Genomic DNA, 13,367 nt, shown 5'->3' with positions numbered 1-13,367 from the left:
ATCATTTGTGGCAATGCGTTCCACAGGCGCGTGCCTATGTAAGAGAAGTTGGATGCATGGGTTATCCTGTACTTTAGTCCCTTGCAATTTGGGTATTGGAGATTCAGGTAAGACTGTGATGAACTGGTACTATTTCTGATTGGGAGATCGATTAGGTCGATCATGTAACCTGAGACTTCACCATAGATAATCTTGTAGACTAAGGTGCAGATTTTGAAAGAGATGCATTCTTTGATAGGAAGTCAGTGCAATTTTTCACGAAGTGGTGTGGTGCTTTGGAATCGTGTCTTACCAAAGATCAATCTGGCTGCTGTGTCATTCTACTGTTCCTTGTGATACTGCTTCGAATCCCAGACCTAATAATTTAATAAGAGAAAGTAAATGGTTGCTTTGTTTAATATGTTTTGTAAAATGTTAATATATATGAGATTTAGAGGTTGCCTGCTTTTAAAAGGGACAGGCTTATTGTTTTGTGCTTGCTTTAAAATGGGTCATTGTCATATATATATATATATATATACAGTACAGTCTCACTTATCTGGCCATCCGGCATATCCGACAGAATATCTGGTGATGTCACCTCATTTATTTCTAATAAAATTTTTGTTTTAGAGCAGTTTTTAAAAATTGGGAATACTATGCCTTTGTTTATGCATTGTTTAAGGAGTTTATGCAGTATTTTCTGTATTATCTGACTTTTCAGTTTTCCGACAACGGGTCAGTTCTGTTTACGTTGGATAATTGGTGTAGTAAACCAAAGATCTTCAGATATCCCAGTAATGTGGGGATGAAGAAACAGCAGACTCCTCCATCCGCATATAAGATACAAACTCAAGAGGCAAAACTCCTATCTAGCTATACCCATGAGATAGATTTGCATGCAGTGAAGGCAGTGCATGCAAATCTCTCTCATGAATGTTCATTTTGGATATCCTGAAAACCTGACTGGCTGGGGTGCCTCCAGGACCAGGTTTGGGAACTACTGGGCTAGACCCATGTCAATCTGGCTTCAGACCTGGGTACAGAACAGAGATAGTTCTTGTGTCCCTTATTGATGATCTGCACAGAAACCCTGACAGGGGATCTGCCTCGATACTAATGTTGCTTGATTTGTTGGCAGCCTTCGACACCATGGATCATAATATCATGTTTACAAGACTGGCAGAAACAGGTATCAGTAGCACAGTATTTACTTGGTTCAAATCCTATCTGTCAGACAGATAACAATCAGTTCAGCAACATCACATCATTACCTTGGGCACTGGACTGTGGGGTACCAAAGGGATCCATACTGTTTCTCATTTTATTTAATATCTATCTCAAGCCTCTGACTGGGCTGCTTCGGACAATGGACACAAAATTCTACATCTGCGCTGATGATGTTCAACTACCCCTACCTACTGAATCAGATCTACCCACAGCTCTGAGTAAACTGACTGCCTGTGAAACTACAACTCAGGAATGGGCAAACAACAACAAACTCTGCCTGACCCCAAATAAAACAGAGATTCTTTGAGAACCAAACATAAATGGACAAATACCTGACTTCAAATACCTTTTGGGAAGTATGAACTCCCCTTAAAATCACAGGTCAGGAATCTTGTGATACTGCTAGACTCATCACTCACTCTGATACCACAAATTCACTCGGAGAAAAACTACACTGGCTACCAATCAAAGAATGTACCACTTTCAAAATCTGCACCTTGGTCCACAAAATCATCTATGGCGCAGCCCCGGGATACATGACAGACCTCATAGACCTACCAATAAAAAACACAATCAGATCAACACGAACATACCTAAACCTCCACTACCCAAGCTGCAAAAGACTCAAATACAAATCAACCTATGCTTCTAGCTTCTCCTACATAAAAACACAAATGTGGAATGCATTACCAAAAGCCGTGAAAACCATGTACGACCACCTGAACTTCTGGAAAGCACTAAAAACCAACCTGTTCAAAAAGGCATACCCATCCGACCCAACCTAAGTGCCTAAACTTTGCAACACAACGAAACCAAAGCTCGTAATAGACTCTACGCAACTCTTCCCCTCTACGATTCCCCAATGTGCCTATAACACATGAACCTCATTCTACAACTCTCTGTATTTGTTTCACTACCTGAAATGACGATTGCCTCTACGGTATTATGTAAGCCACATTGAGCCTGCAAATAGGTGGGAAAATGTGGGATACAAATGTAACAAATAAAAATAAAATAAAATATACTCTGTGGAGATAGCATTTATGTATATCAAAGGGTTTTTTGCCTATGACAAAAAATATACCCAACATTTACATATATAAAAACTCCACCCTTGTTATTAACCTATAACTATTGGGTTGGAGGTTGGGCTTGAATCAGAGGCTTTTTCCCTTACCCTTTCAAACAATACGAATGCACCTCACAGAGTTATAGTTGTTGTGTTCTTTTGAGAGTTTTCTTTTGCCAATTACCTTGAGAGTCTTCAGAATTTTACCACTACACCCTGATTCCTTAAAATTTGTTTTTCAGTTTCATCCACTGTTATACATTTTGACAGATGTATGAATATGGTCCGTTCAATGGTATGTGCTTATTTGGAGGCATTCTCTACTTATCTTCAGTGGATATTGGAAAGGTTAATGGTTGTGGCAGCATTTACCGCCTGCATAAAGGGTGGTGGTACAGTTCACGCTCTAATGAAAAAATTAGTGCATGGACATTATTAAGAAAACTAGAAAAATTGCTCATTTTACCCCAGTGGTAAAAATGGCCTTAGCACATGGGAATGACCCATGCAGGGACGTGAAAAGTGCACTTTTTACCATTGTTTGGTAAATGGGCTCCTAAGTTTGCTGCAGCTGCAGTTGTTGATTGAGTAATTCAAATTTGCCTGATGAGTAGTAAAGATGGGTAGAGTTTTTATTAGATGCTTAGTGGCCTTGATCGAGTGCTCTAAAAGTTGCTGCTAGCTAAATTGATTTAATGTGCATTCACCTATGACTTAACATGTGTTAAATCAATTAGTGCATTTTAAAGAATTCCAATGTGTGTTAAAACACTTTTATTAAAACAAATGTGTGAAATGAACTGAAAGTGTCTAAAAATTAGGGAAAAGCTCACAGGAACTGAAAACAAACAAATACTTCACTCTGTGCACATCCCTAGTGCTCTATCTGAATTGTTTCATTAGGGTTCCACAACAGGTAAAAACAGATTTTGTGTCTCTGGCAATCTTTCCTCCAGGGTTTAGTGGAGGCTAGAGGAGGAGGAGAAATAGCATTTGGAAGACTTTGGCAGTGTCTGGCAGGTACTGATTGTTCGTGAGGCACAGGCTTTGTCATCCTTTGTAAAGAAAAAAATGGTTTTTGTCCTTAAGTTTGGCCTTTGAGCTGATTGGCTAGGGCTTGTACAGAAAATGTGATGTTTTTTTTTTTTGAACTACAGTATTTCTTGTGGTGCAGACATTTATGAGACAGCTGAGGGGAGATATGATAGAGGTCTGTAAAATAATGAGTGGAGTGGAACAGGTAGACATGAATCATTTGTTTCAAAAATACTAGGACTAGCATGCGATGAAGCTACAAAGTAGTAAATTTAATACAAATCAGAGAAACTTTTTCTTCGCTCAATGTGTAATTAAACTCTGGAATTCGTTGCCAGAGAATGTGGTAAAGGTGGTTAGCTTAACAGGGTTTTAAAAAAGGTCTGTACGGCTCCTAAAGGAAAAGCCCATAGACCATTATTTAATTGACTTGGGGAAAATCCACTAGTTATTTCTGGGATAAGTAGAATAAAATGTATTGAGCTTTTTGGGATCTTGCCAGGTATTTGTGGCCTAGATTGGCCACTGTTGGAAACAGGATCCTGGGCTTGATGAACCTTTGGTATGTCCCAGTGTGGCAATACTTATGTACTTATGATTTGGAATGAATGGTGAGAACGCATTGTCATAATATGGGTTTAGCTGAGATCATTAACCATCAGTCAGTGGTAAAACTTTTGCATGTCTTACTTTCGTGTTCTTGGCATTTGTCACTACTGTAGTAAAACATGTTCCAGGTGTGGGTAGTGGGATTACAGACACTTTCTTTTATTTCCTATGGCCCTGTTTTCAGTTGCTTGTGCCAGGAACAGAGCTAATATCCATGTCAACAGCCTTTTGGAAGGTGGTTATGGATCACTGTGACACTACCTGAGCTATTCTATTTCAGGGAATATATGGTAAACTTATTACAGGGGATGGTAACAAAGTGTCAGGATTTCCAGACATCTCCAGGTGAACTCAACGTAGAAGGAAGAAGTTCTTATCCATGCATCAAACTGTAAGTAGCAACTTTTCAATTATGTTTTCCGTGGAAATGTACAATTTCTTTTAAAAATAATCATTATTTTTCTTTGAACCTTTGCAATTACAATTAACCCTTGATGCCTCTTAAGATTTGAGACATTTTCTTTGCAGTGTGTCCAAATCACAAGGAGGCATGTTGTCGGTGGGATTTAGGCTCTTCCAAAACTTGGACATTTTTTCTGCCATAATAGAACAAAGCAAAAACATCCAAGGCTAAAAGTTAGATGTTTTGGTCTAGACCTGATCAAAAGGTCTTTATTGCAGATGGATCTAACATGTAACCATCCTGCCTGTAGCATGTTTGATACATGGGTTACTTGATGAAGAGAAGAGTGGAGGAGAAAGGAGGGCCCAGGAAAATGCTAACCCTGGAATAAGCATGAAAATTTGGGGGGGGGGGGGGGGGGCGACAAGGCAGGGGGCAGTGTCTCCACCTAAAATATGGTATAGGTTGGGCCATAAGGAGAGCTGAGACCAAAAAAAAGTGATAAATACAAGAGGACAGGGCCAAGGAGTCCTTGAATAGAGTGGTTCAAATGAGAGTGCTAGAGTTTAGATGATATCACTTTTGGGTAAGGTAAGGATGTGAGTGAAACCAGTTATTGACTAGCGATCGAGCTACTAGGGGTCCATCAGAGCCATGAGGCAGAGCTGCAGAACAAGAATTAGATACAGGAAACAAAAAATCAGCAGGAAGCAATCTGACAGCAGCTAAAAATATAGGGGTTGATATTGAAAGCAATTTAACCAGGCAGGAGAAGCCCCTTCTCGGTTAAATCACTTGTGTGAGGCTATCCACCAATATTCAGCAGCACTGAATATCAGCACTGACCATCAGTCATAGCTGGCTATTTGGTGGGTGGTCCAGGGTGAAATCGGCACATAACTACCCAAGTTAACTGGACAAAGAAGACCAAATAAAGTCCTATCTTTTTCTGGTTTCACTTAGGTGGTTAAGTACTGAATTTCACATTTAACTGGATAAGGGATAGCCAGCAACACAAATCTGGAGATTCAATGCCAGTGTACAGATGTGCCCATTTAAGTTTTGCTTTTTTATACCATTCATTTCTAATTAGAGATCCTCTGTGTTCATCCCATGTATTTTTTTATTCCGTCACCATTTTTCTTTCTCCACCACCTCCCTTGGGAGAGCATTCCAGGCATCAACCACCTTCTCCATGAAAAAGAATTTCCTGACATTATTCCTAAGTCTACCACCTCGCAACCTCAATTCATGTTCTCTAGTTTTACCATTTTCCCTTGTCTGGAAAATATTTGTTTCTATATTAATACCTTTCAAGTATATAAACATCTGTATCATATCTCCTCTGTTCCTCCTCTTCTGTAGGGTATACATATTCAGGTCTTCCAGTCTCTTCTCTTATGTCTTTTGGTGCAAGCCCCATACCATTTTTGTCATCTTCCTCTGGATCGCTTCAAGTCTTTTTACACCCTTAGCAAGATTCGGCCTGCAAAACTGAACACAATACTCCAAGTGGGGCCTCACCAACAACTTGTACAGGGGCATCAACACTTCCTTTCTTCTGCTAGTTGCACCTTTCTCTCTATACAGCCTAGTCTATTTCGGAAAATTTTAAAATCTTACCTATTTAACTAACTATATATTAGTAGTCTATTGTAATAATGTCAGTCATGTCCAAAGAGGATATTCTCTTGCTTGTAAACCACCTTGAAGACTCTTTTAAAGGTGGTATAGAAGTATCGAAACAGAATAGAATAGTATCCTTCTGGCTACAGCCACCGCCTTGTCACACTGTTAAGTTGCCTTCAGATACTTTCACCTCAAGGTCCTTCTCCCTGTCTGTGCATATCAGCCTCTCACCTCCTAGCACATGGCTGGTGTCATGATTGTTGCAGTTGTCCAGTTCTTGCCCCATCTGAGTAAGTGGAACTGATGTTTCCTTCCTCTGATGCCCAAATCATGCCAAAACTCGTGTAATTTTGAGAAAATAGCCACAGTTATCAACACATTAGACATCTGCTGCTCAGACACTAACCTCCTGATATTTAACTGCAATGGTCAGTGGTTTCTAAATGACAGCTTCTGTGGTTAAATATAACCTAGATAATTGAGTAAGTAGAACCAACATTTCAGCCGTCATGCTGTGGCTTTCTTCACGGTCTGCTGTGAGGTCTGCAGTTTGTCGGTGATTGGTGGATTTTCAGATTTTCTGGATTCTCAGGAAGTACTTTTAACATTAAAATTTAAGGGAGAATAAAGAAATGAACAGGCAAATTTTATTGATTTATTCATTAACAAATACAGAAAACAGAAAAAAAACATACTGTAAAAGCTCAAATAAAAAAATGGGTACAGTATACAGTATTTATTCGCTTTCTTCCCCATGCAGCATCTGTGTCTCTCTTCTCTATCCAGCGTCTCTCTTCCCCTTTCAATGTCTGTCTCTCTTCCCTTCCAGCGTCTGTGTTTCTCTTCCCCATCTAGCATCTCTCTGTGTCTCTCTTCCCCATAAGAGGGGGCCCAAGGGCCTGAGCCCAAAGGAAGGGCCCTAGCCCCCCCATGGCTATGCCTACCCTCCCCACCCACACATGGTCCAGCATCTCTCCTTCCCCTCCATGCCCTGCTTGTTGCTCTATCTCACTTCCAGATCTACCTTTTCAAAAGCCTTCTATGCTGCCGCACTAGTGGCAGACTTACTGAAAGACTGTCTCCGGCCTTCACCAGGCCTTTCCCCTCTGACCTATCCTGCCCCTTCTGATGCAACTTCCTGTTTTCAGAAGGGTGAGATGGGTCAGAAGGAAAGGCCTGGTGCAGGCCAGAGGCAACCTGTGAGTAAGGTTGCTACAGGCATTGCAGCACGGAAAACTTCTGAAAAGGTATTGTACATCGGGAAGTGAGAGAGAGCCGCAAGCAGGAACTGGAGCAGAGGGGGAGCTGCGGGATCATGTGTGTGTGTGTGGAGGGGGGGGGGGTAGGAGGGAGGGAGGTTGTAGTTTGGATTCTCGGGTGGTCCACATGCTGTAATTTTTAGGGGTCCTGATTCTCGGGAGGTATGGATCTCTGGCCTCTGGCTATTTGGACTTCTACTGTAGTGGGTCTGAGGTGGGCAGTTTCCTCAGGAAGGAAGGAGATTTTGGTGGGAAACTGAGGCCGGAAAGACCATTGGTCACAAATTTGAATTTTGGCGATTTGAGAATCCACTATATATAAAAACAAACTGCAGACCGTAAAGTGTACCCTGAAGAAAGCCACAGCATGATGGCTGAAAAAAACGTCAGTTCCACTTAGACAATTATCTAGGTTATACTTAACCATGGACGCTGGCATTTAAAAAACTGTTGACCATTACAGGTAAATATCAGGGGGTTAGTGTCTGAGCAGTGGGTGTCTAATGTGTTGATGAGTATGGCCATTTTCTCAAAATTACATGGGTTTTGGCATGGTTTGGGCATCAGAGGAAGGAAAATCCAGTTGACCATTTTGCATGACAAGCAGGCTTTGTTAGGATTTTAACTGAGGTTTGTTTATTAGCGTGTAAAACAGCCCTTTTCTGACCTCGCCCCACCTATGCAAAACCAGGAAGATGTGTCAGAGGAAATGCTTGAGGCCCACACAAGCAGTGGGTGTGAGTTGCTGCTCACCGCCGGTAAAGAAATGTAGGCTTTCAAGTGGGAGGGGGGGGGGGTTGAGGGGGTGAAGTTGAGACCACTGGTTTAGCCACTTACTATGGACTCAGGCCCACCCAGCAGCAATACAGCAGCAATATGGCTGATGGAGACCCCCAAGTCGTGCCAGCTAAAGACTCCTGGCATCTCTCCCTCCAGGAGATCAGGAGGGTCAGTTAACTCCAGCACCCCGATCACCACCCTTTTTTATCTTTAAATCCTTTAGTTCCACCAGCAGCCACACATTTCCTATGCCTGCACTGGCCCGGCTCTTCCTTCCACTCAGAGGAGTGGCGTTAAGTGATCCCCTAATCACCTGAGAGGAAAGGAGAAGATGCCAGGCAGGGAGGAGCAGTGGGGGTGGGGCTGTCATACCCATCCAGAATTGGGTGTCTGGCTATGTCCCTGTTTAAGATGCTGGAATGCCTGCAGGGGAAGGGAGATGTCAGGAGTCTTCAGCTGGTGTGGCTTAGGGAGTCCTGCCAATCACAGAGATGTGTCACTGCTGGGTGGGCCTGAGCCCAAACTGGGTGGGCCTGTGCCCACCTGGGCCCACCTGCGGCTATGCCACTGATGTAACTGTGAGATTTCTACATTTGTAGTGATACTTTCAGCTTGCATTGTGTCCTTTGGTTGATTAAAGCTGATTGCCCAGGGCCATATCAATCTGATGAAGTTCATCTGGCAGATATTTGGATGGATACGGTATTTTCTTAAGCTCATTCCAAGATGTGACAGAAGATAGTTTAACTATCGAGGAGACCAGTTTGTGGGCAAACAGCAAGCACAAAAATATTTCTGTTCTCACTTGCAGCAGATTTACGAGCTATTCATGTACCTTTGACAGCCAGCTCCAGGGAACAGATGCTCTATAAGCATACTCTAGCCTATATTCAGGTGGCAGTGATGATGGTTTTGCTAACTGCTGCTGGTGTTATTCCTGGATATGCAATGGGTTGAGGAGTGGGGCATATTATTGCTATTGTGCATGGCATCTTATGGTTTTGTTGCATTTTGCTCCTGGTGTGGAATAAAGCTACAGCCTCATTTTGCCATAATGATGTCTGCATTTCATTACTTTGCGGAAAAGGCAAGTAACTAGGCTAAGGGTAAAAGCATGCACTATTTACTTAGGTTTAGATATTCAGCATCTTGCTGAGTGCTGCTGATGCTAAACTTTGAAATTTAATGCAGGGCCATGTTTGGGCACCAGCATTGAATTTCTGGGTTTGTGGAACCGGCTAACTTAACCAGCTATGGTGAACCACATAAAGATAGGACCAACTTTTATGTGGTTAACCTGGCCAGTTAAGTTCCGAATATTAGCACTTTTAACTGGCCAAGTACTGACTCTGCCCCGAAACACCCCCAAATTAGCTGGTTTTGAGTTCAGCTCTAACCGGTTAAGTGCTGCTGAAAATGACCAGTTATCCCTGAACAGGCAATTTAACCAGTCAGGAGACATTTCTGGCTGGTTAAAATGCATAGAATATCGACCCCTTATGTTTTACTCACAGTGTTTGACTTTAAGCACATCAAAATCTTTCGGAGCATCTACCCCCTGTAGCTGGGTTACCCATCCAGGCTTGACCCTGCTTAGCTGCCTCTTCCTCCACACGACTGTTGCCTTCACTCCACAGCAATCTGGCTCCTCTGAGCCTTGGCTCCAGGCCCTGCAAACTCCCCAGGACTTCCTCCTCCCTCCGTTCCTTGCACAGAGGCACATTCAAAGCCCAATGTTTATAAGTAAGAGCTTTTATTTTCTTGCTTCAAATCAAACAAAACACCCTTCACTCCAAGTTGTTTAGGCCAGCAGCCCAGAGCACAATTCAGGTTCAACACAGTCAAATTCAGATTCAAAACAGTCCATATAACTTCAAACTCACTTTAGCTCAGTTTACGTCACTTAGGGAACAGTACATTATCAGAGGGAAAAACCCAATAGCTTGGTAGGTTACAGCCCAGACCTTTTTAGTATGCAACAGTTTACACAGTCTTTCTTGCACCTTCTTACAGCATGGTTACACAGCTTTATTCCCACCTGGTTCAGGCTGGGGTTTCAATTGTGCCCAGCTCTCTTTCTCTCCCACAGGCTGCACCTGTTTCCTCTTTAGTAGAGATTTCCCCCAGTGCCTCAGCCTCTCTCCTCCGGTCTTCCACCAGTCTCTCCAAGGTACAGCTAGCCACCCTCTTACAGCAGCTTTTTGGGTTTGAGCCAGGGCTCCAATCTCCATCTGTTCCTCCCCTAGCCCTTCAGTAATCTCCATTTTATCCTCCTCTCCAACTTTCCCCACCCCCAATCTCTCCAGCTGGCCCTCATCACCTTCCTCAGAGACCATTTCCCAATCTTCTATCTCCTCCCCTAACTCTTGCACAGCCGGGTGGGGAAGAGAAGGATTCTGGGACTGGTAGTTCCTCCCCTTCTTCCTTAACCCAGCCAACCTCTCTGCCTCCGGTAGCCCAGCTTTCTGAATGTGGGTGTTGTGCACATGAAATCTGCCCCGTTGGGATTCCCCAGCTCCCTGTACCCCCTTTCTTCATGCCTTCCCGGATCCCCTTTCACCTGCACTCTCACACCCCTCATTCTACAATTTGGCACCTAAATTTAAGTGCCATCTGCACACTTATATTATAGATGACTAAAACGTATGTAAGTGCGCACTTGAGTGTGTAAGTGCTAGATGTGTGCTCAGCGCTATTTTAGAAATGACATGCGCAACTCTCAGTGCATAAATTTGAGGGGGAATTCACAGGAGAGGAGCATGGGTGGTGCATGAGGGACCACCATTTATGAATACAGTAACATAGTAGATGACGGCAGACCTGCACGATCCATCCAGTCTGCCCAACAAGATGACTCATTGCATAAGGTATAATGTGATATCACATATGTATACTTGAACTTCATTTGTCCTTGCCTTTTTCAGGGCACGGACCGTAGAGGTCTGCCTGGCATTGGCCTTGTTCTCCAATTTCTGAAGTTGTCATTGTAGCCCCTGAAAAGCTCCACATCAGCCCATCCAAATCTAGTCAGACACAATCAGGGCACAGACTGTCCAGCATTGGCCTTGTTCTTCAGCTACTGAAGCTGATCGTGGCGCTGACTATAGAAGTTTGCCCAGCACTGGCTTTATTTCCCAATTACCGGTGTTGCCACCTAATCACCGCTAAGCTTCTTTGGATCCATTCCTTCTAAATAGGATTCCTTTGTGTTTATCCCACACATTTTTTGAATTCCGTTACCGTTTTCATCTCCAGCACCTCCTACGGGATGGCATTCCAGGTACCTACCACCCTTTCAGTGAAAAGGTACTTGAACTACTTCCTGACATTATTCCTGAACTGGCTCCCTTGCAGAATACTGTAAGTTAAGTGCTAAAGTACTGCATTTAGGCATCCTATTGGCATGGTGTAAATGCTGACTAATGCTGGCATTCTATAAAGGAATTTCAGCACCCAGATGCTATTTCAGAATTAGCCCTCAGTGTGCTTCACTTGGGACTAAGCTGTGGCATAACAGCCTTGTAATAAACAAGTTCAATTCCAACAGTAAAAGATTCCACATTGTTAAAAAAAAAAGTTTTATGTCTATTCTATACATACAGATATGAATATGTAAGTATTAATGATCAGCCCAAAATATTACTGTAGGCCGTATCATTTGTCTTGAGATTTTTCTTTAAAAAAAAAACAATAATTGACGTAAACACTGAGTGTTGCTATCCAACCTCAGTATTTTCTAATGATCCCTTTGGCTTTAATAAAAGTGTTTGTCACCTTCACAGCTATGACAATGAAGGTCAGTGCAATGGCGGGCCATAAGTAATTATGAAAGGATACATTCACAATTGCTTTTCTTTATCTCCTTGCATTGGGTTTGAATTCCATTAAAATGCCTTTATCTGTCGGCGGAATAACAAATAACACTATTAGTAAGGCATAGATATTCAATGCCTTCACTAAGAGAGAAATTAGACTGTCATCATGGCAGAGGTAGTTTTCCTATACATCCCAATGATTAACTGCTTCAGTGGAGGTGCTCACAGCACAGAATGAGAAAAGGGGACCTAAAACACTGTTGCATGTGAAATGTGCCAATTATAGGAACAAAATACAATACATCAAACTGCAGGGCTATAAAAATGGAATCAAAAATCATTTTGCTTAGTTTTTCATTAACGTACCCCAAAGTCAGCCCTCGCCTTCAGCAGATGCCATCCCAGCATTTATCTACCCCTCCCTAACCTTAAGATTAGTGGAGTGGAAGAAGGAGCAAATGCCATATTTTTTGTATATTCTAAAAATAAGAGTCTAGCATAGTGTTCTTCAATGCAAAGTCTGGGGGACCAAAGATGCCCCCTGAAGACCTCTGGAGTGGCCTCCATCATCTTTCAGTTTTTGTTATTTTTTGTTTTGCTGTCGATTATGCTCACATTCTATAATGAAATCTTAGCACCCAGATGCCAATATAGAATTGGTGCTAAGCACAAGGCATTAGAGTGTATAAATCTTGGTGCCAATTTATAGAATTGCCACCTTATTTTCCAATGTAATGCTTAATTCACCTGGTGCATGGTAAATTTGGTTATAGCAATTCCATATGGATGGTAGAAGGACATCTATCTTTGATGTATTGGGTCCTCTTCAAGCTCGTTCAATGCTTACTCTGTGATTCTAACAATTAATTCTCCAAGTACACCTTTATCTTTGTCTCAGCTTCCCTTCCACCATCACAATTTATCTGACAGAGAATCCTACATCTTTCTCCAGGTTATAATTATGCCACAATAGATGCTAAATAAAACTTCTGGTCTATGGGCCTTTTGTTTCATAAAGCACAAGTGGTTAGCATTTCATACATTACTGTGAACCAGTTTCTTCCCAAGGAAAGAAGTCAAATAGACTATTACCCCCTCCAAGTAATTGAGGAAGGGAAGTGAGCCAACTGGCAGCCAGAGGTTTTGGTTTTTTTCCTGTCAACAGCATGCAGATGCCCACTAACCTACAGTGAACTGTGTGCACAACACTGAGGGAGAGACGATGAATGCAGACCCACACTCTCCTTCCCAAACAAAAAAGACAGCTGGACACTCACCGTAGAAAAGAAAAGAGGCAGAAGTGACATCCAAGCTTGACTGCCTGAGCATTGTAGCAGGGAAGAGAACTAGGAACACTGTAACTGTTCACTAATTTTTTTCATGCATTGCTGAAGTTTCAGATTTCAAGTTTTATTCAGGATTTTCTATCCTGCCCATCAAAAAACAAGGCGATAATGAGGAAGGAAGGGGTAGAACTACAATTTTGATAGGATAGAAAACAGAGGGAAATGGAGGGCAAGGGTCTAACTAGTCTTGCAAAGTTCATCAGGCTCATCTTC

General features: G+C 42.3%; 1 long non-coding RNA gene across 1 annotated transcript; it reads right to left on the bottom strand.

The window, feature by feature from the left end:
- Positions 1-1,466: 1,466 nt before the first annotated feature.
- LOC115460458 lies at positions 1,467-13,128 on the bottom strand. The gene is made up of 3 exons (XR_003940502.1): positions 13,063-13,128; positions 13,013-13,016; positions 1,467-1,480 (listed from the first exon to the last, which is right to left on the bottom strand). It is a non-coding gene; the product is annotated as an uncharacterized LOC115460458 (long non-coding RNA).
- Positions 13,129-13,367: the final 239 nt, after the last annotated feature.

Source organism: Microcaecilia unicolor, chromosome 1, assembly GCF_901765095.1.
Source record: "Microcaecilia unicolor chromosome 1, aMicUni1.1, whole genome shotgun sequence".
NCBI lineage: Eukaryota > Metazoa > Chordata > Amphibia > Gymnophiona > Siphonopidae > Microcaecilia > Microcaecilia unicolor.
The sequence above is the reverse complement of the archived record's forward strand: the minus strand, read 5'-3'. Positions and strand labels throughout refer to the sequence as shown.